The sequence below is a fragment of the Oncorhynchus mykiss genome, chromosome 7 (genome assembly GCF_057628025.1).
Source record: "Oncorhynchus mykiss isolate SJ-2025 chromosome 7, ASM5762802v1, whole genome shotgun sequence".
Taxonomy (NCBI): Eukaryota; Metazoa; Chordata; class Actinopteri; order Salmoniformes; family Salmonidae; genus Oncorhynchus; species Oncorhynchus mykiss.
In genome coordinates this window covers 44,861,549-44,881,139 of record NC_143028.1, presented here as the reverse complement: position 1 = coordinate 44,881,139, position 19,591 = coordinate 44,861,549, and the positions used below count along the sequence as shown (strand labels likewise).

The 19,591-nt window shown below is 45.9% G+C and overlaps 1 pseudogene; it reads left to right on the top strand.

Moving 5' to 3' along the window:
• Positions 1-19,591, top strand: part of LOC149982557 (mitochondrial S-adenosylmethionine carrier protein-like) — an 83,742-nt pseudogene that overhangs the window by 37,147 nt on the left and 27,004 nt on the right.

Here is a 19,591-nt window from a genome sequence, read left to right as displayed (position 1 = left end):
CATTTGAGTTATTTAGCAGACACTCTTATCCAGAGCGATATACATTTGGAGTATTCATCTTAAGGTAGCTAGGTGAGACAATCCTATATCACATTTGAACTTAGAACATTTTTCCTCAGAAAAGTCAAGTGTTATGTATGTATTTTCTATTTATGTATTGCTGCTCTGTACACAAGCCCTCTCTTTCCTCTCCGAACTGGCTTATGACATTATGAGTACCAATCATCCTAATGAAATTGCTAAACTTTTTTCTGCATGACAATAGTGGACATTTTGGATGGAGTGCCCATACACTCTTGGCCTGAAGCGTAATATTTGATCTAGGAGTTGATCTAGACTGCTTCAATTTATTTTTGTGTGATGAACGTCACTTATGTTATTTGATAGTGATTTAGTAATTTGCTAGTTTGCGCTGAGGAAGGGCTGTGTAAGTGAAGCAGACAGTCATTGCTCTGATAAGGTGGATTGACGGAGCTGTGTTATCCTCTCCAGCCATCAAGCACAACTCCACACTCTTTCTCTTTCTCTCTCTCCCTCTCCCCTTCTCTCCCTCTCTTTCTCTCTCTTGCTCTCTCACTTGCTCACTCGCTGTCCCGGTCTCTGTCTTTCATTCTTTCCTTCTTTCTTTCTCTCTTCCCCCTCTTTCTCTCCCCACATCTCTAACCCCACTGTGGGGTCTACTTCTGCTCTAGAGAGTTGCTGTTGGAGAGAAAGAGTGACAGAGAGAAAGGGAGAGAGATCCAAAAAGCTAATATTTGTAGAGAGAGTGAGAGAGTGAGTGACCTATCTTTGGTGCGTCTGTCTGACAGGAACAAAAGTGGGATGATTTATGTTTCCTCGGTCCTCCTCCCAACAACACAGGGCTGGAACAGCCGCCTGAAAGCACTGAACTGACAGACAACCTACAGCCAGCCTCTCTCTCTCTTTTGCTCTCTTTCTCTCTATGCCTCAGCAGACAGGAGCTGGCAACCAGCTCAGAGAGAGCAACCAGTCTTAACAAACACCTCCACTCCTCTCTGTTCTGTTCCCCTCTCTCCGTCTTGTGTCTCTCTGAAAGAACTCATATGTAACTAGAAGTTGTCACCAAAGTAAATACAGTTTAACATGTAAAAAGGGTAACTTTGACTACAGAAATAACTCCTCTCTTTTCCCTCTCGTGCTCCCCCCCTTTGCTCAAGCCCTCTCCCTCATTTTCTCCCTCAAACACTGTTGACATGAGAGGGCCTTTGGCCCCTGAGGCCCAGGTCTAAACCCACGCCCAATTTGTTTGAATTACTCTGTCGTTTACCTTCCTGCTCTGCCTTCGTCACACTGGATTGTGCTGCAAACAGGTGGAACGTATGGTAGTGAGTGTGTGTGTGTGTGTACTGATGCATGTCTTATGTATGCGTGTCCGATTTGGTACACTAACAATGGTGTTATATTTCCACTTTTGTTATGATTGAAATGAAGTCCCTAAACAAGCGTATGACAGACATGACCCTTCTGTGGCTCTTTGGAGAGAATCCATGTTTGTCCGTGTGGCACATTTCGAGAAAAGAGGTGAGGAGAAGAATACAAGAAAAGAGAGGAGACAATCATGCAGTTTTCTGTTCCTGTGCTCAGTGATCCATATGGGCTAGTGTTTATATACCCTCATCCATATCTGGCACTCGCTGGCACAGAGCGAAGAGAGAGTATGTGAGAGAGAGTATGTGGAGAGAGTATGTGAGCCAGGGAAGATTTACTCTGCACTTGCTGTTGTTTACTGCTGGACGGTTGGACTGTATATCTAGTCCCGGGTTCCCCTCACTAACGTCAATATCTACAGTCCGAAAAAGTGAGATGAGGCTGGTACACATGTAACCGTAGGGAAATGTAACTTGATGTTGTTGTTTAGAAGATGGAGTGTTATGGTTTCACATCTGCTTGTACATTGCTCTGTTTAGTCACAAAATGGTATCAATTAGCGTTGGAGGCCTGGTCTATTTATTAGGCCCTGTTGACCTTTGTGTGCTTGACCTTTGGCCTGACCTGGCTGTGTGTGTAGAGGTCAGTGTGTTGTGTGTGCGTATGATGTGTGTGTGTGTGTGAGAGAGAGAGAGAGAGAGAGAGAGAGAGAGAGAGAAAGAGGAGAGTGTGGATGGTAGAGGTGTAGGGTGTGTGTGGGGTGAGGCGACCATGTGTGTTTGGGGAGGTATCTGGTGTCAGCACATATTTGGAGCTGGTATTACCCGTGCAGACAGGCTGAGGGAGAGGAGACACAGCTGTTGCATGCTGCTCCTACCAGGCAAGCAGGAACCAACCTTCACACTACAACCTCCTCATTTCCCTTAGAACCTCCACCCTGCTGGGACCAGCTCTGTCTGATAATCCACCCCCCACTGGAGCCGTTTGCCTGAGCTGACTCACCATCACCACCTGGATTAGCACCCCATGTTTATACCCACTAACCATGTGTACCAATGTATTTGTTGAGGGAGTAGACATGAAGCTATCGATGTTGAAAGAGCATCCGAAACCACACTAAGTAGGCAAATAGAATGAGATCAGAGACATCATAAAAAGGCATCATTGGATAAAACATAGAATGGAATTGCATGGTCAGAATGATGGAATTTGCAAAGCCTTTACTAACTCACTTTCTGGACTGAAAGTTGTAGCCTGTAGTACACATTGAAATGAACTGGTCTCAGGAATACTCATTTTGTTTTAACAATTAAAGGATGTCTTGTTGAAACCTTTCGTCTTCTGTTGGTAGCCTAACCCATTAACAGACTTCTGTTGGTAGCCTAACCCATTAACAGAGTTCTGTTGGTAGCCTAACCCCTTAACAGAGTTCTGTTGGTAGCCTAACCCATTAACAGACTTCTGTCAGTAGCCTAACCCATTAACAGACTTCTGTTGGTAGCCTAACCCATTAACAGAGTTCTGTTGGTAGCCTAACCAATTAACAGACTTCTGTCAGTAGCCTAACCCATTAACAGAGTTCTGTCAGTAGCCTAACCCATTAACAGACTTCTGTTGGTAGCCTAACCCATTAACAGAGTTCTGTCGGTAGCCTAACCCATTAACAGACTTCTGTTGGTAGCCTAACCCATTAACAGAGTTCTGTTGGTAGCCTAACCCATTAACAGACTTCTGTTGGTAGCCTAACCCATTAACAGACTTCTGTTGGTAGCCTAACCCATTAACAGAGTTCTGTTGGTAGCCTAACCCATTTAACAGACTTCTGTCGGTAGCCTAACCCATTAACAGACTTCTGTTGGTAGCCTAACCCATTTAACATAGTTCTGTTGGTAGCCTAACCCATTTAACAGACTTCTGTTGATAGCCTAACCCATTAATTAACAGAGTTCTGTCAGTAGCCTAACCCATTAACAGACTTCTGTCGTTAGCCTAACCCATTAACAGAGTTCTGTTGGTAGCCTAACCCATTAACAGAGTTCTGTTGGTAGCCTAACCCATTAACAGACTCTAGAAGTCTGTGCTAAACTCCTGAATGGTTTTCTGTGTCATGAACATGAAGTCGTCCCTATCAGTGGACGTGATTTATTAACATGACAACACACATCATGTTACAGTCACATAAACTGCTCTCCAGCTGAGTGGTAGAATGGGGCTAATTGTGCCTGTCTCACTCAGACCCCTCACATTGGATATTATTGGCCTAGTTTTGCCATGGTTAGAGATGAGAGTTTATGATATCTGTTTATGTAGGCATATCTCTCTCTCTTGTTGTCATTCATCTCTCTGGTTAATGTGTTTGGCAGGACTATGGACGAGGGTCTGTGTGCTATGTGCCATACACACACACACTCCCCTCACACACACTCCCAGTGGGATGCAGTTTGGCAGGTACTCCTCTACAGCTCCCGGTGCATATCTGAGAACAAGCCTTGTGGCCTCCGCTAGAACAACAAGCAAAGGTACTGGTGACTAATAGACTTGGATGAGGAGGTGGACTCTGGATGAGTACACAGGCAGGATGGAGACAGACAGACACCCCTTACACAGGGCCAAGGCCCAGAGTCTTATCATTGGCTGGGAGACAGGACACGGTTGTGTTCAGCTGGATGAGGAGAAGAGCATGATGATCCATAGGAGGTTGAGCCACAGGCACCCATGGATCATACATCTCATGGTTATGTGTCTCTTACTTTGCTGCAGAGTATTCCCCATCAGGGAAGTGATTCATAAAGCAGTCCCAGACTGGGTCAGGGCCTGTCACACGTGTTTGTGCTCGTGTGTTGATGTAATGGACTCTCTGAAGGGCTGGGCCTGCTTCAGTATCAGCAGTATTAGTGAATTATGTGGGGTGATTGTGTGAGGACTGACTTGATCAACGTTGCTGTCCTTCTAGAGAGGTACTTCATGTGCTAGGATAACCAAACACTGATTAATATTTGTGCCTATTGCATCACTGCTGTAGTTATGTGCATTGGCAGTGTTCACGGTGTTCTATTTAGGCTTATTGACATTCAAAGATGACAGTTGTATTTGACCACGATGAGAGCATAGAAAATTATGTACTTTACATGTACTCTACATTAGCCTGCACTATGTGTCTTACTACCCATTGATGGGTATTAAACCCAAACTAAAGAGAATGCAGTGATTATTGCTTTTCACCCATTTATGATTGTTGCCCAGATCTGAACGATTTCTCAGGCATTTGATCTTTCAGAGAAGCTGCAGGGACACCCTAGCTGGATGTCAGTGTTCATCAGACCCAGGCCTTTAGGCCAGAGGGAATCTGTTTGTAGCAGACACACACAGGACACAGGGATTCACAACAAATACTCCCACTCTGACATGGTTTTTTATATCTATTATTCTATTATCCAAGGCTAGGAGACAGTTATGTTTGAGCTGATCATTGTTGTCAGGGTCGGTGGTGTGGATGTGACCAACATGGCTGCCGTTAGCGGTCTGTAATGAGCATATCTCTCCAGGTCTCGGGGCTATGTTTGCTTCCCACAATTTTCTGCGTGATTAGCTCAATCGAAGCAGAAAACTATCCGGGCCCCACACATGTGTTTCCAATAAGGACCGTGGGCCTGGTGAGGAACCCAGAGAATCAGAGAGCGGGGGAGGGATCTAGAGGGGGGAGAGTAGGAGAGACTGGAGTGCGGTCAAGAGAATGAGAACAGGGGGAGAGGGTAGGAGAGTGGTGGGGGATATAGAGGAGAGAGGGGGGAGAGTAGGAGAGACTGGAGTGCGGTCAAGAGAATGAGAACAGGGGGAGAGGGTAGGAGAGTGGTGGGGGATATAGAGGAGAGAGGGGGGAGAGTAGGAGAGACTGGAGGGGGGGGAGGGGTTCAAGAGAATGAGAACAGGGGGAGAGGGTAGGAGAGTGGTGGGGGATATAGAGGAGAGAGGGGGGAGAGTAGGAGAGACTGGAGGGGGGAGGTCAAGAGAATGAGAACAGGGGGAGAGGGTAGGAGAGTGGTGGGGGATATAGAGGAGAGAGGGGGGAGAGTAGGAGAGACTGGAGGGGGGAGGTCAAGAGAATGAGAACAGGGGGAGAGGGTAGGAGAGTGGTGGGGGATATAGAGGAGAGAGGGGGGAGAGTAGGAGAGACTGGAGGGGGGGGGGGTCAAGAAAGAAGAAAGCAATATGTGACTCACCACCTGGATTCGGTCTTAGGTAGTAACATTTGAATTTCTGTTTTTTTACATTGGATAAAATTAGAGACTCAGAGATACAGAATGGTATATCATACACTACAGTTGAGGAAACAATGGGAAAGTAATTTTCCTTTGAAAGTTGATCAACATGTAAACTCACTTTTGAGAAAACCGTCTTTCAATGTTTTGGTACTACTATTGGAGAGCCCTTCTTTGTCTACACCCATTCAGCATTGTTCACACCCTCTTTTAAGCCTTAGCCCCACCCATCTCTTTAAGGGTTGGTCTAACTCTAAGAGAGAGAGAACAGCTCACTGAACATTACTCGCCCTATCGCTTTATCTGTGGTTTGGCGTTTAGAGCGTTGGCCAATAAGTAGGGTTGTTCTGAAAGCTCTGAACTACAGTCAAGCACCCAAGCTAACATTGGCTAGCTACTTCCAGACGCATAATGAGAGAACACCCCAATCTGACCGGTTCACTTGCCCTAGCAGAGCTGCTTAGGCTTTTTCACGTTATCCAGAGAGTTGCTGACTGTACCTGTGCTGCTGGCAACAATTGATTTACACTTTGTTGCCAATGTTTACTGACACCGGACATATTCAATGAGTGTGTTGAGCGTTCAAAAAGGCATCAGCTCTTCTGCGCTCTGGCACACTAAGACGAGAGTCTTTTGTTAAAAAATGTAGGTAGATAGGTAAACAATGAATCCCAACGCATTATGTAACATTAGTTAGCAAGCCAACCAGCTAACGTTAGCTAGCTAGCTAACAGTACACTTCAACTTGACATTAGGTTTATGCAGTTTTACTACGCAATACATTTTTTTTTAAAAGCCGTGTTAAACACGATTACCTAAACATACTGACCAGCTCCAATAGACAGACGCGTGCTATATGGTAGGCCAATCCAAACTCCTCTCTCAGCATGTCCAGCACACTCATTATCTCAGCCAATCATAGCTAGCGGGAAGGTTGCTCACTTTTTCTTAGGCTAAATCAACTAGGCTCGTAATTTAACCATTTTATTCGTATTTACAGATGGCAAGTGTGATATTAAAGCACATGAATGTTCACATGTTCAAAGAGGCATTTCTGCCAAAAAAATGCATTTTGATAAAAAAAATATTTTTTTATGTTCAAACAGCTCTCCTGTGAATTTGTGACTTGCAACATACACCTAATTTTCTGAATCGGGTCATATAAGCTATACAGACATAGAGGCTGAAGGAATCAATTTCCACCATGCCAGGGCTTTATCACCTGAGGATGGGGGGATGGGATGGGAGAGCAGAGGATAAATACTGTAAATCTCTATCACTGTAGAGAGACGTTGGGAGGGAGCACCCTGTAATTAGAGGTTAACCTCACACTCGTTTAACAGCGCAACCACTCTTTCATGAGGGGAAACTGCTTAGTTACACTCCTCTCTCCTCCCTCTATCATCCTGCTTGCTCTCATCCTTCTCATCATCACATGGCCATCTGTTTCAATTTCAGCCAATTCAATGTCAAATTGATTAACAGTGTGTTCTTGCCTGGGCACCGTTCAAAGAACATTTTTACTGCATGGATTTGAAAATTAATAACATAGAATAATCCAATCTAGAATAGGTCACACTTTATTTAGATAGTGTGGATAGTGCATCTGTAGATACTCTACAGATGGTCATACTATCCACAAACTATCTGTTGATAAGGAATTTCTTGCTAAGGTTATTGTTAGGTTCAGGTTTAGAATAAGGGGTTAGGTTAAGGTTAAGGTCAGGTCTAGGGTTAGGGTAATATTTTTCTGAAATTCTTTTCTGGAAGTAAGCTCCTGTATTTCTGAAGCATGGATGTGTAACCTAGTTCAGGGGTTCTCCAACATTGTGTGTCCAGGGAGACCTTTGTGATAGCAAATTCATCAGGGACCCCTTATAACTCGAGTGAGATAGAAATATTATTGAAGGAGTTTTACTTCGGCAGTGCATAGCCAGAGGAACCAAGTCTCAGGGCCTGGGAAGGAACATTTTAAAGACCCACCTCTTGGTGTCAGTGATAAAATGTAGCAGTTTTCAAGCTAATTTCCTGCAATTCCACACTCCTCTGTTTTGGTTTTTAAAAAAGCTGAAGGAATGAGCCTGGAGAAATAACCACTCTCAAATTCATAGACAGAGCTATGGATGCAAGGACTGACCATCCATGATATCAACATTATAGTTTTAACCATCTACATTGTTTACAAACATTGGCGTAAAACAAGCTTATATTTCGGGTTCTGATGGGGTATAACAGTTGAACTATGCTCATAAGTTATATTCTCTACGAATCATTGGGTGTATCATGCTATTCCATACCAAAAATGGATGTAGCAACTAAGGATTCTAGCTTTAAATTACAGTGCATTTATGCAAAAAAATCTATACAATAAGTATTAAGTTGAAAAATGTATAATTGGTGGAGCACTGTGGATACCAATATCCCAGTGATCCTCCCAGGCCCATGTTGCCCAGTGTTCAGAACATAAATTGTATATAATATTACATTGTATTGTATTGTAATATACCCTCTAAACTTGTTCCACGGATCCCTTGGCCAAAATGAGTTTAATCTGTTAAACCTCTGCGTGCCCCACTATGAGAACCCCTGGCCTAGTTGTTCTCTAGAGGCTATAGTGCTGTGACATTGGCCAGATGGTGGCACCTGCTGCAGGCTGAGAGCCCTGGTCCCTCTTCTCTGGCCCTGTGGGCCCCCACCAGCTTGGCCTGGCCTGGGAGAGCAAAGCACTGCTGACATGTCTGTTTAGTTTAGCTCAGCTAAAAGCTCGGCTAACAGCTGACCGCCATCTGGAAACATCTGGAACAGCCCATAGGGGTCAGGGGTCAGACAATGATGTAATTATTTTTATGTCGAATGGAGAAGAAAAAATAAAACATTGACTATGTAAGTAACACAGCCTTTCTCACCACACCCCACTGGCTGTGGAACCAGTGAAAGGCTGACTCCATCTTCTTCCCTGGAGCATTCATAGTGTCCTGTAACATTGTAGCTAGGCTAGTAGAGCATCTGCTTCAATACTGAAAGGTAAATGATTGCTCTATCCATCCATCCATTGTCCTTCCTTCCATCCATCCATCCATGTATCCATCTATCTATCTATCCATCCATCCATTCAGTCAGTGATTTCATCATGCTGTTTCAGCCTGTTTCTGAGGGAGTTTTGAACAGGCTTGTTGAGGAGTGATTAGGTCCATGCAATTTGTGGGTTCATACTGTCACTGCCAATCAGACCTGAGCTCTCCTTCTGAAGCTCTGCTATTGCCAGCTGTCCTGAGCTTATCTGATTCCCATAAGCTCTGTACTGTAGTGGAGAGAACGTTTAGATGACCACTATAACAGATACGTGTCCTTTAATAGCATTGAGATGAACCCAACCTTTCCAGACCGCTGTAAGAGAGATGACTTCAGAGAAGCCCTGACCCACAGCTGATTTATGCACAGGTTTTACACCTCTGGAAGAGATGCAGTGTGTGTGTGTGTCTAACAGCTGGATCTCCCTGAAGGTAGTGATTGGTGGGTTAGAATGTTTCTGCTCTGTGTGTCATGGCTCTGGGCTTGGCTCCCACATTGCACTCTGCTGTGTGTTTGAGGGGGAAGCGCCAAGCCAGAGGGCTCTGCCTGTCTTTGTGTAAAGTTGACAGAGGTGAAATTACTTGTTCTACTGGACTGAGCAGTATAATCTCTCACCTCAATTTCCCTCTCCCTGGCCCCTCACCTCAGTGTCCCTCTACCTGGCACCTCTCCCCCAACCCTTCTCCTTCATAACCACTCACACCTTTACTGTGTAACCCTGAGATTCTTTCTCAGCTCTCTACCCTTCTACTTTCCCTACTCTCCTTGTCTCCAGGCCTTCAATTCCTCCATTGATATCTTCTCATTCAGCCCCTCATCCCCCTCTCCCTCCAACCTCTCACTCTTCCCCTAGGTCACTCTACCTTATCGCCTAAACCCCTGTCTTACTTACTTTCCTACTTACTTCAATGCTCTTAACCTTACCCAGCCTCAATGTCATGTAGCCCCAACCCTCTATCCTCACCTCCATGCAGCCCCAGCCCTCTATCCTCACCTCCATGCAGCCTCAGCCCTCTATCCTCACCTCCATGCAGCCACAGCCCTCTATCCTCACCTCCATGCAGCCCCAGCCCTCTATCCTCACCTCCATGCAGCCCCAGCCCTCTATCCTCACCTCCATGCAGCCACAGCCCTCTATCCTCACCTCCATGCAGCCCCAGCCCTCTATCCTCACCTCCATGCAGCCCCAGCCCTCTATCCTCACCTCCATGCTGCCCCAGCCCATCCAGGCCTTCAGGCGGCTGTAGATCTCTTCCTAGCTGTCAGCACCTAATTGGTTGTCCCAGAGGGCATCGTGTGCCATACCACAGGATAATTAATTGGCTACCTAACAGACTCCCTCTGACATCATTGGCACTGCAGTGAAAGGTGCTTTGCCTGCATGCCTAGAAAACCCTTCAATTTTGAGTGAGTGTGAGCTGACTGTCTGTTACTACTGTCAGGGGTTAAATTGGGCCGTGTTCGACACCCGTACCGGCATGATCCAAAATGAGAGTCAGGCAGCGTTGAATACCTTTGGTTATTTGAATTATCTAATGAAAAATTGTAGTCCACATTTCATTTTCCACAGCCAAAAGCAAGAGTAAGCAACAGCTAAATAAGACAAACCCATAGTAGAATAGTTGACCTATTCAGTTGTTTAGCCTGCAGTATTTTATGCAAGAACATAAAATTCCTCTCGAGGAGCATTCAAATGGTGAGAGCCGCGTAGGGTGAGAATTATGCTCCACATGCCCAGTTACTGTGCAACATTCGTAAGTAGTGGGAAAGCACACATTAGTGGGAAAGCACACATTTGAAAGCAGTTTTTAGGCCACTGCTGAAAGAGGAGGATCACGGAGCTTTCTAGTGTAACTAGGCAGCGTTCAACTCTCAAATCCAAGAAATGAGTCAAATATACAATATTAGACCTGGAGTGTTTAGCAGCAGCGTGAGTTATGCTCGCTGGCGCTCGTCTATGGCGCCGATGGGGTTGAGTGTGTGGGGAGGACCGGGGCTAAATGTAGGCTCACACTGGTCAGGTGTAACAGATAGACCTACATTATATTCACAGTGCATGATCCTTTGTTGGCTGAGTGCCAGTGGAACGTTGCTTTGGGGACATTCGAGTCATTATCAATATGTTGCTACCCGCTGGACACACCATGTCATTCCAACGTGGGATTTGGGGTTAATATTTGAGATGCAGATCAAGGCGATTTCATCCTTTAATCAGCCACTCAAAAAAACAGCCAGAAGTTTGTTGAATTACCAAATGTGTTATCACTATGCTTTTCACCATCTAAATGTGTTATCACTATGCTTTTCACCATCTAAAAGATGGGAATACAATGTCAAATATTTTTGTATTTATAGAGTACAACAACATAATGTGTTATCACTGTGCTTCATCTAATAGCACAACCAAATGACCTGGATTGCAGATGAGATCACATTGAAAGTACAAAGTGCAAGTGATCATTGCTGTTCGAGATTCTGCGCAGCAATTGTGAAGCTCTCCACAGACCTGCGACCTCTGCGTGCTGTCTTGAACATGCACACTTTCTATGATTCCGTAAGAAGACATTTATGGTTACATGAGGCTAACCTCAAAATGTGCCCATGGTTGTGCTACTCATTTTAAAGCTGAATAAATACTGTTTAATCAGTTTGTAAGATAGTCTTAACTTTAGGCTATTTACTCTATGAGAAAAGTATTATTGAATTGTTGCCTGGTTGACAACACAACCAAATATCAACATTTAAAGGATATCTAATGCTTGGATAGTTTCATGTGAGCCACTGGCTTAAACCTGTTCTTTAACTTTTTCGGTTTAGGTGGAGACGTGAATCAAACGTATCATTTGTTAACTTGTCGACAAGTTAACAAAAGTGTAACTGAATTGTGTTTGGTTGTCAACATAACCAAATATCAACATTTGAATGAGATGTGTCTTTTGTCTCCCATCCAGTGTTGCTATGTGCTTGCGCGCCCTTGGACTAGGAACCCCCCCACCCCCCCCAAATCCCAATTTAACCACTGATTACCGTACTCTATAGGTCAGTGTGTGTAACCTAGTTTTTCACCTGTGTTGAGGATTTTTGTCATTTAAAGATGGGAATATCCATTTTTAGCTCATGTGCAATCAGATGCAGAATGTGAGTCTCAAATTAGCAACAACCTGCTGCTGACTGCATGGTTCACTGGAGGTTGTGGAGCAACAGCCTCAAACGCAAGTGCTTTGTTGATAAGGGAGTGGATTGTCTCTTTTCTCTGCCTTCTTCTGGTAGTGTATCAGGCGTCCCCTCAAACGCCTCAGTACACCGGACAGGCAAAGAGCCACACAACGTCAATATTATGGGCTGTTTCTGGGAGTAATTTCTCTCGTGTCGATAGAATTGCTCTCTTGAATGTTTGCCAGCATGCTGATTCAAGCCCTCCTCCTTCCCCCTGGCCAGAGCTCACAACAAGTCTTCATTTGTTGGGAATATTATTGTCCTCCAACTCCACTAACTCTGGCTGATGGGATGCCGGGCCAGCTGGCTTGTGATTGTCTGGTTGGAGCACGGTGTGCTGGAGCGCTTGCCCTTGTTTGGCTTGTTTAAACACACACACTCTGTGCCGACGGGCCGTGCCATTCAAAGGCTGTCGGGTGGAATTCTTCAGGAAGTGCATTCACACTTTTGTGTGTGTGTGTGTGTGTGTGTGTGTGTGTGTGTGGGTAGGTATGCGTGGTAGTGCAAGCACAGTTCTACAGAAGGTGTGTGTTTGTACAGCGGAGTGTATGGACGTCTGTTTTCTGTAGGAGAGAGAGAAAGAGAGAGAGAGCAAGCAGGTTTGCTTCCCAGCCACTGAGTATATTACTGTCAGGAGAGCAGCCCCCCCCCCCCCCCCCCTCTCCACCCCCTTCTCTCTCTCTCTCTCTCTCTTTCTCTCTCTCTCTCTCTCTCTCTCTCTCTCTTCCTCTCTGTCTCTATCTATCTGCCTCCGGCCTTCGCCCTCTCCCCCCCCCCAGGCTTCTGTCTTATGAAGTGTTAGGCCACCTGTGTGTCCAGAGCTCCGGTATCAGACTCCCCCTATTGATTGGCTGTATTTAATTTATTTAGAGGCCCTGTCCCTGAGGGGTGCTTATACGACCAGGCTCTAGCAGGCTCTCCTGGTCCTGGGTCGATGTGCTCATATGTTTGGCCAGCCTGGAGAATGCTTGGTGATTCAGCCCGGACTTGTTCCTCTCATATGGAGGTGTGACATTAGGTCATGTACATTTACATACAGCATACATACATGCACACAGGAAGTTGTTTGATGTTTGGTGACATATAAGAGTTTGTTTATTTATTTATAGATAGGAGTTGATGACAGAATTATTCTCAACAGCCCCTCGGTCTATAGACCTACATTGGTAGTGAATGGTAGGTACAGGTATGTGGTTTTGACTGTGCAGTTTTGTTTATATTCAATAAATGAATCTATTCAGTTACAACATTTATGGACTACTTTACAGCCATAGCCTGATATCAAACATTTATATTCCCAATCTCTAGATCATTCAGATTCGGGTTATTTCAGGAAAATAGCCCCTACTCAAACTCAGAGGTTCTTGGCCTATTGTGTGTGCTTTGGAAGGCAGTGTACATTGACCCCCTTATCTTCATGATGCACTATTACAATGGCACTTAGCGGGGAACATGCCTGTGCAGTGATGTGTGTATGTACACGTAAGCGAGAGAGAGAGAGAGAGAGAGAGAGAGAGAGAGCGAGAGAGAGAGAGAGAGAGAGAGAGAGTGACTCACGGTAAGGCCTATCTAAAAAGGTCATGAATCAGTCGACAGACAAACTGGTCTGACTTGGTTGTCACTAAGTTTTATTGAGGTTGATCTGTTTGCACGATAAAAGTGAAAGATGTCCAACGTAATTACCTGCTGGAGTGATTTATACCCTAACAAATTAAAGGCTCTTTGTTACAGAGTGGTATATCTATCACTCCCTATGACGTGCCACTAATGTTTCCTCATGAAGTCTGCTGATTTGCATGAGGCATATTGTTGTGTGCAACTGTGCTTGCCAATGTGTATCCATAGACTTTTATGCAAAACATGGGGGTGTGGACCACACAAGACCACATGCATGAAAAAACAACAACGTATTATGTTCCTGTTTTATTTAGGCATGTGGTTTGAGTGGGCCACGCCCCCACGTTTAGCGTAGCTATTCCTCCAGGCCAGCGGAGGTCTAGTGTGTACACGTGTGTATAGCTGTTGTTTGTGTAAAAAAAACAACATTTAACTTTATTTAGGCAGGGAGTCCCATTGAGACCAAAGTCTCTTTTTCAAGGGAGCCCTACATGACAAGACCCACAAATTTGACACAACAAAGTGTGTGTGTGTGTGTGTGTGTGTGTGTGTGTGTGTGTGTGTGTGTGTGTGTGTGTGTGTGTGTGTATGTGTGTGTGTGTGTGTGTGTGTGTGTGTGTATGTGTGTGTGTGTGTGTGTGTGTGTGTGTGTGTGTGTGTGTGTGTGTGTGTGTGTGTGTGTGTGTGTGTGTGTGTGTGTGTGTGTTGTATGTAGTGTACAGCCTACTGTATATGTGGTGTGGCTGGTGGCCAGTGGATCCAGTGTGCAGTCTGGTTGCATTAGCCAGTAATACATGTGGACTGTCTCTCTCTCTCTCGTTCTCTCTCTCTGTCTCTCTGTCTCTGTCCCTCTCTGTCTCTCTCTGTCTCTCTCTCTCTCTCCCTCTCTCTCGCTCGCTCTCTCTCTCTGTCTCTGTCTCTGTCTCTCTCTCTCTCTCTCTCTGTCTCTGTCTCTCTCTCTCTCTCTCGCTCTCTCTCTCCAGTCCTCACATACAGTAGGTCTTCACATGGCCCATGGTGCTCTGCTCTCTCTTCCTACTGATTGAGACCAAGCTGATCACTAAACCATTGGAGTCCCATCTGTTCCTGCTGCCTCTCTCTCTCCCCAGCCACAGTCTGTCTCCTATTCTCTCTTCTGTCTCCTAGTCTTTTCAACTTTCATTCAGAACCAAAAATGTACCTGAATAAGTATTTTTCAACATTTGGAAAATATAACTTTTCAACGTTGTGGGAAAATATGTATTTTAGATGTCTTTTCAACGTTATTTTGCTTACTGGAACTATTCTAGTTTTGCGGGGGGCAGCATTTTATGGTCTCTACTAGGGCGGCAGAACAGCACGGACCTGCCCTGTTCACACCAAGTACCTTTTGAAGTTCTGCCCTATCCTCTTACCAGGAAGTGAAGAACCTCACAGCCTTCTGTCCTGTCCTGTCCTGACTATAGTATGCGTTTGAGTCCCTGTCTCTCCTTGAGATTCTTCTCTCTTCCTTGAAATGTCACAGATTCCCTGTCTCGTCTAGCAGTTCCTTTCCCCATCCATCCAGCCTGATGAGCACAGATGGACAGAAACAGAGACAGGCCTCAGTTTGAATGGAGCCGTAAAAGGCCCAGCTCTGCAGACTGGCGACAGGTTGTTAAAATGTGTAAAAGGGAGAGTGCTCCATCACCAACCCTCCAGCTTTGTCTGAGCCCAGAGGTGTCTGTCTGAATCTGATTGAGGAAAGAGAGGAAAAAGCCCATGCGTCATCTACAAAGTCTGATCAATGTATGATCCAATAGACTGGAATCGCCTGAGTCCTAAAGAATGCAGAAGACGTCGTGCAAAGAGAACATAATCAAATAAAAATAGTTTTCCTACAAATTCTGGAAGTTTGTCTACTCTTAGCGACTGTAGTTAGTGCTGGCTGTTGCTGTCCTGTACAGTAGTAGACAGAGATAGTTAGATTCTCCCCCCTTTTCTTTCTCCAGCTATCCAGATGCTCATCAGTATGCAGGGACTGAAGCCTGACCTATTAAAGTCGTTTGTCAAAATGCAGCCAACTGCAGGCCCTGCAATCAGGCTCAATTTAAATGTATTTTGACATGTGTTTTTCCTGCCGTCGAGTGAGTGGCTAAGGGCCTGTGACGGCCTGAAGCATCTCTGAATACTAATACACTTAGGACAACACACACACACACACACACACACACACACACACACACATACACACACACACACACACACACACACACACACATACACACACACATACACACACACACACACACACACACACACACACATACACACACACACACACACACACACACACACACACACACACACACACACACACACACACACACACACACACACACACACACACACACACACACACACATACACACACACACACACACACACACACACACACACACACATCCTTGAGTGCAAAGGAGTGTGACACAGGAAAGGGAATCTCTGTCTCTCAATGATAAAGTACTTGACAGTCTCTCCAAATGGTAATGTTACGGTCTTCACACACACACACACACACACACACACACACACACACACACACACACACACACACACACACACACACACACACACACACACACACACACACACACACACACACACACACACACACACACACACACACACACACACACACACACACCAGCGGGGCCATGTGACTCATTGTGATGTGTTTGGTGTCCCCCGAGGCTGAATGACACAGATGTGTGTGGGGCCTGGGAGCAGAGGTTGGCTCTGAGCTGTCATGCAAACGGAATGATGGTGGGGAAATATCCCCTACTCTGGTGTCACTCGCATGTATTAAAGGAATGGAAAACGTGTTTGCGTTGCAAACCATTTAAAGGAGTCAACAAGGCTGATCCCTCTCACTCTCTCCTTGTCTCTCGCTCTACCTCTCCGGTCGTTGGAATCTGTCCTCCAAGTGCAGACCACAAAACACAACGTGTTAATATGTATTTTTGTCTTAGTCAGACTAGTCTTACTGTGACTCAGTGGCTTAGTTCTCCCATGGTTTCATGTCTTTATGCCCCTTGTGTACTTAACCAAACAAACTGTGGCAGGCAGTGGAAGAAAACACCTCAATATGTTTCACTAGGTCCAACAGAGGCCTGCCTCTCTGCTGCTTTATCACATCCTCTTATTAAATCTACAATGTGTTCTGTTCACCACACAGTCTGCTGGTCCATACTCTAGTCCCTCTTCTGCCCGTCTCCCTATTTGACGTGTTGAATTAGCTCATGGCTGGGTAGCCTATTTGTTTAAGCACTTGTTTTATGTGCTGGGCAGCAGGCTGTGTCAGGCCTACTCAATACAGCCATTTCCCCTGTCTCTTCCTCAGTGGTTTTACTGGAACTGGCTGTGTGGCGTTGTGTTATCATGCATGGCCAGAGTCGTGACACGCCTGGTCCGTCTCTGGTCCTCTCTGTCTGGTCCCCCCTGGCCCTGTCTGACCCGACCCGGCCCACTGGCCTCAGAGGCAGGCAGGCTTTACGGAGTTGAACACCCTGCTCTCTCTCTGCTGGGCCGTTATATGAGGCGGGGCCGGAGCTGGGGGCCCGCGGGGCAGAGTAAGCACTGGAGGTATGTGCCTTTTATACGTGCTGGCGCGCCTCTCCTTCCATGTGCCGAGCAGATTTGTGGCTTGGCCCTCTGAACTCTGGGAATATTAGTATGGCTGCCTGGAGGGGACAGGACTTGCTGCACCAGTCTGAGACAGAGGGAGGAAAATAACTGCTTGCTCTTTCTCAATCGCTCTCTCTTTCTCTCTCATTCTCACTCTCTTTCTCTCTCTTTCTCAATCTCTCTCTTTTTCTCTCTCATTCTCACTCTCTTTCTCTCTCTTTCTCAATCTCTCTCTTTTTCTCTCACATTCTCACTCTCTTTCTCTCTCTTTCTCAATCTCTCTCTTTTTCTCTCTCATTCTCACTCTCTTTCTCTCTCTTTCTCAATCTCTCTCTCTTTCTCTCTCTTTCTCAATCTCTCTCTCTTTCTCTCTCTTTCTCAATCTCTCTCTCTTTCTCTCTCTTTCTCAATCTCTCTCTTTCTCTCTCATTCTCAATCTCTCTCTCTTTCTCTCTCTTTCTCAATCTCTCTCTCTCTTTCTCTCTCATTCTCTCTCTCTTTCCCTCTAATTCTCTCTCTCTTGGGTTAACTTAGTCACCCGCACACCTGTTCAATGCAATACGATGGCATCATGAGTTATGAGCCATATCTCAGTTGAGTCAGTCACCTGCCACGCTACTCAGATCAGTTAACCCCCTCTCAATCACTGGGTTTACCTCCTTATCATCACACTTCAGCTATCTGCCCCTATATCAGCCTTGGCTGATACACAGCTGGATGTGGCTCTATATCAGCATTCGTTGGAGACACACACACACACACACACACACACACACACACACACACACACACACACACACACACACACACACACACACACACACACACACACACACACACACACACACACACACACACACACACACACACTCACATAAAATCCCTCTCTCCCTCATAGGAGTGTCAGTGGTATGTGAAAAATCTCCTCACTCAGCCCTCCCATCACTATAAATGGCTTATCAATATAAATCTGACCATATGTGGCTTTCAGGCACTCCATCTCTGCCAGTTGCACTGACACACACACACACACACACAAACGCTGCATCTCAGCCAGAGGTGTAAAACAATTGATGCATAAATCAGCGGTGGATGGATCAGGGGCTTCTCAGAAGCCATCTCTCTAGCAGCAGTCTGAAAAGGTTGAATTCATCTCAACTCTAATAAAAGACAGGAGTCTGTTAGAGTGATCCTCTAAACTTGGACACCAACACTCTCTGCTTGCCATGAAGCTCATAGCACGGCTTGGGTGAGTATGTTCCTCATAACAAACACTGTCTGCCAAGCTGAGAGGGAAGCAACGATGGAGAGAGAGAAAAGTGCTGCCTGACAGAGAGAGAACCTATGATTTGGTTAAGCTGTTTTGTATCTAAAAGTAGCCTGTAAAGAGCTAAGTGAGGCTGTCCTCCAGAGAAGCAGCAGAAGCAGGACCAGAGGAGGGTTAGGTTGGTGTACGTCTGCCCAGACCCAGACACTATTAGGTTAGGATGAGTTTGTCTTGGTAATTGAGCTTCAGAGACATGTGAGGCCAACTGAATGAAGGCTCCTGTTGTTGCTAGGATCAATGGGGGCGGAATTTAGAGTGTCCGCTCCCCGTCCAGTAGACAGTGACTTCCTCTCCCTGTAACTTCCTGTGTTAGCTGATGGTGCGCTTCCAGTTGCAGCCCTCCGTCACTTTCCTCTTCTTTCATCAGTCTATCCCTGAGCTCCAGACCACAGCGCTCTCATTTATGAATCATCGCTACAGAGGGAGAAACGGCAGATAGAGGGAGAGAGTGTGTGTGCATGTGAGAGAAAGAGGAGTAGTAGAAGAGAGAATGAGAGAGGGATTATGGTAGAGGATCCTCAGAAACCAGGGACTGGCTATACACTTTTTCTACCTACATCTATCTACCCCTCCATCTCTCCACCCTACCTCCATCTCCCCCCTCCATCTCTCCATCCTACCTCCATCTCCCCCACTCCATCTCTCCACCCTACCAACATCTCTCCACCCTACCTCCATCTCCCCCACTCCCTCTCTCCACTCTACCTCCATCTCTCCACCCTACCTCCATCTCTCCACCCCTCCATCTCACAGCCCTACCTCCATCTCTCTACCCCTCCGTCTCTCCACCCTACCTCCATTTCTCTACCCTTCCATCTCTCTACCCTTCCATCTCTCGACCCCTCCATCTCTCTACCCCTCCATCTCTCTACCCCTCCATCTCTCCACCCTACCTCCATCTCTCTAACCCTCCGTCTCTCTACCCCTAAATCTCTCTACCCCTCCATCTCTCCACCCTACCTCCATCTCTCTAACCCTCTGTCTCTCTACCCCTCCATCTCCCCACCCTACCTCCATCTATCCATCCTACCTCCCTCCACCCTACCTCCATCTCTCCACCCCTCTA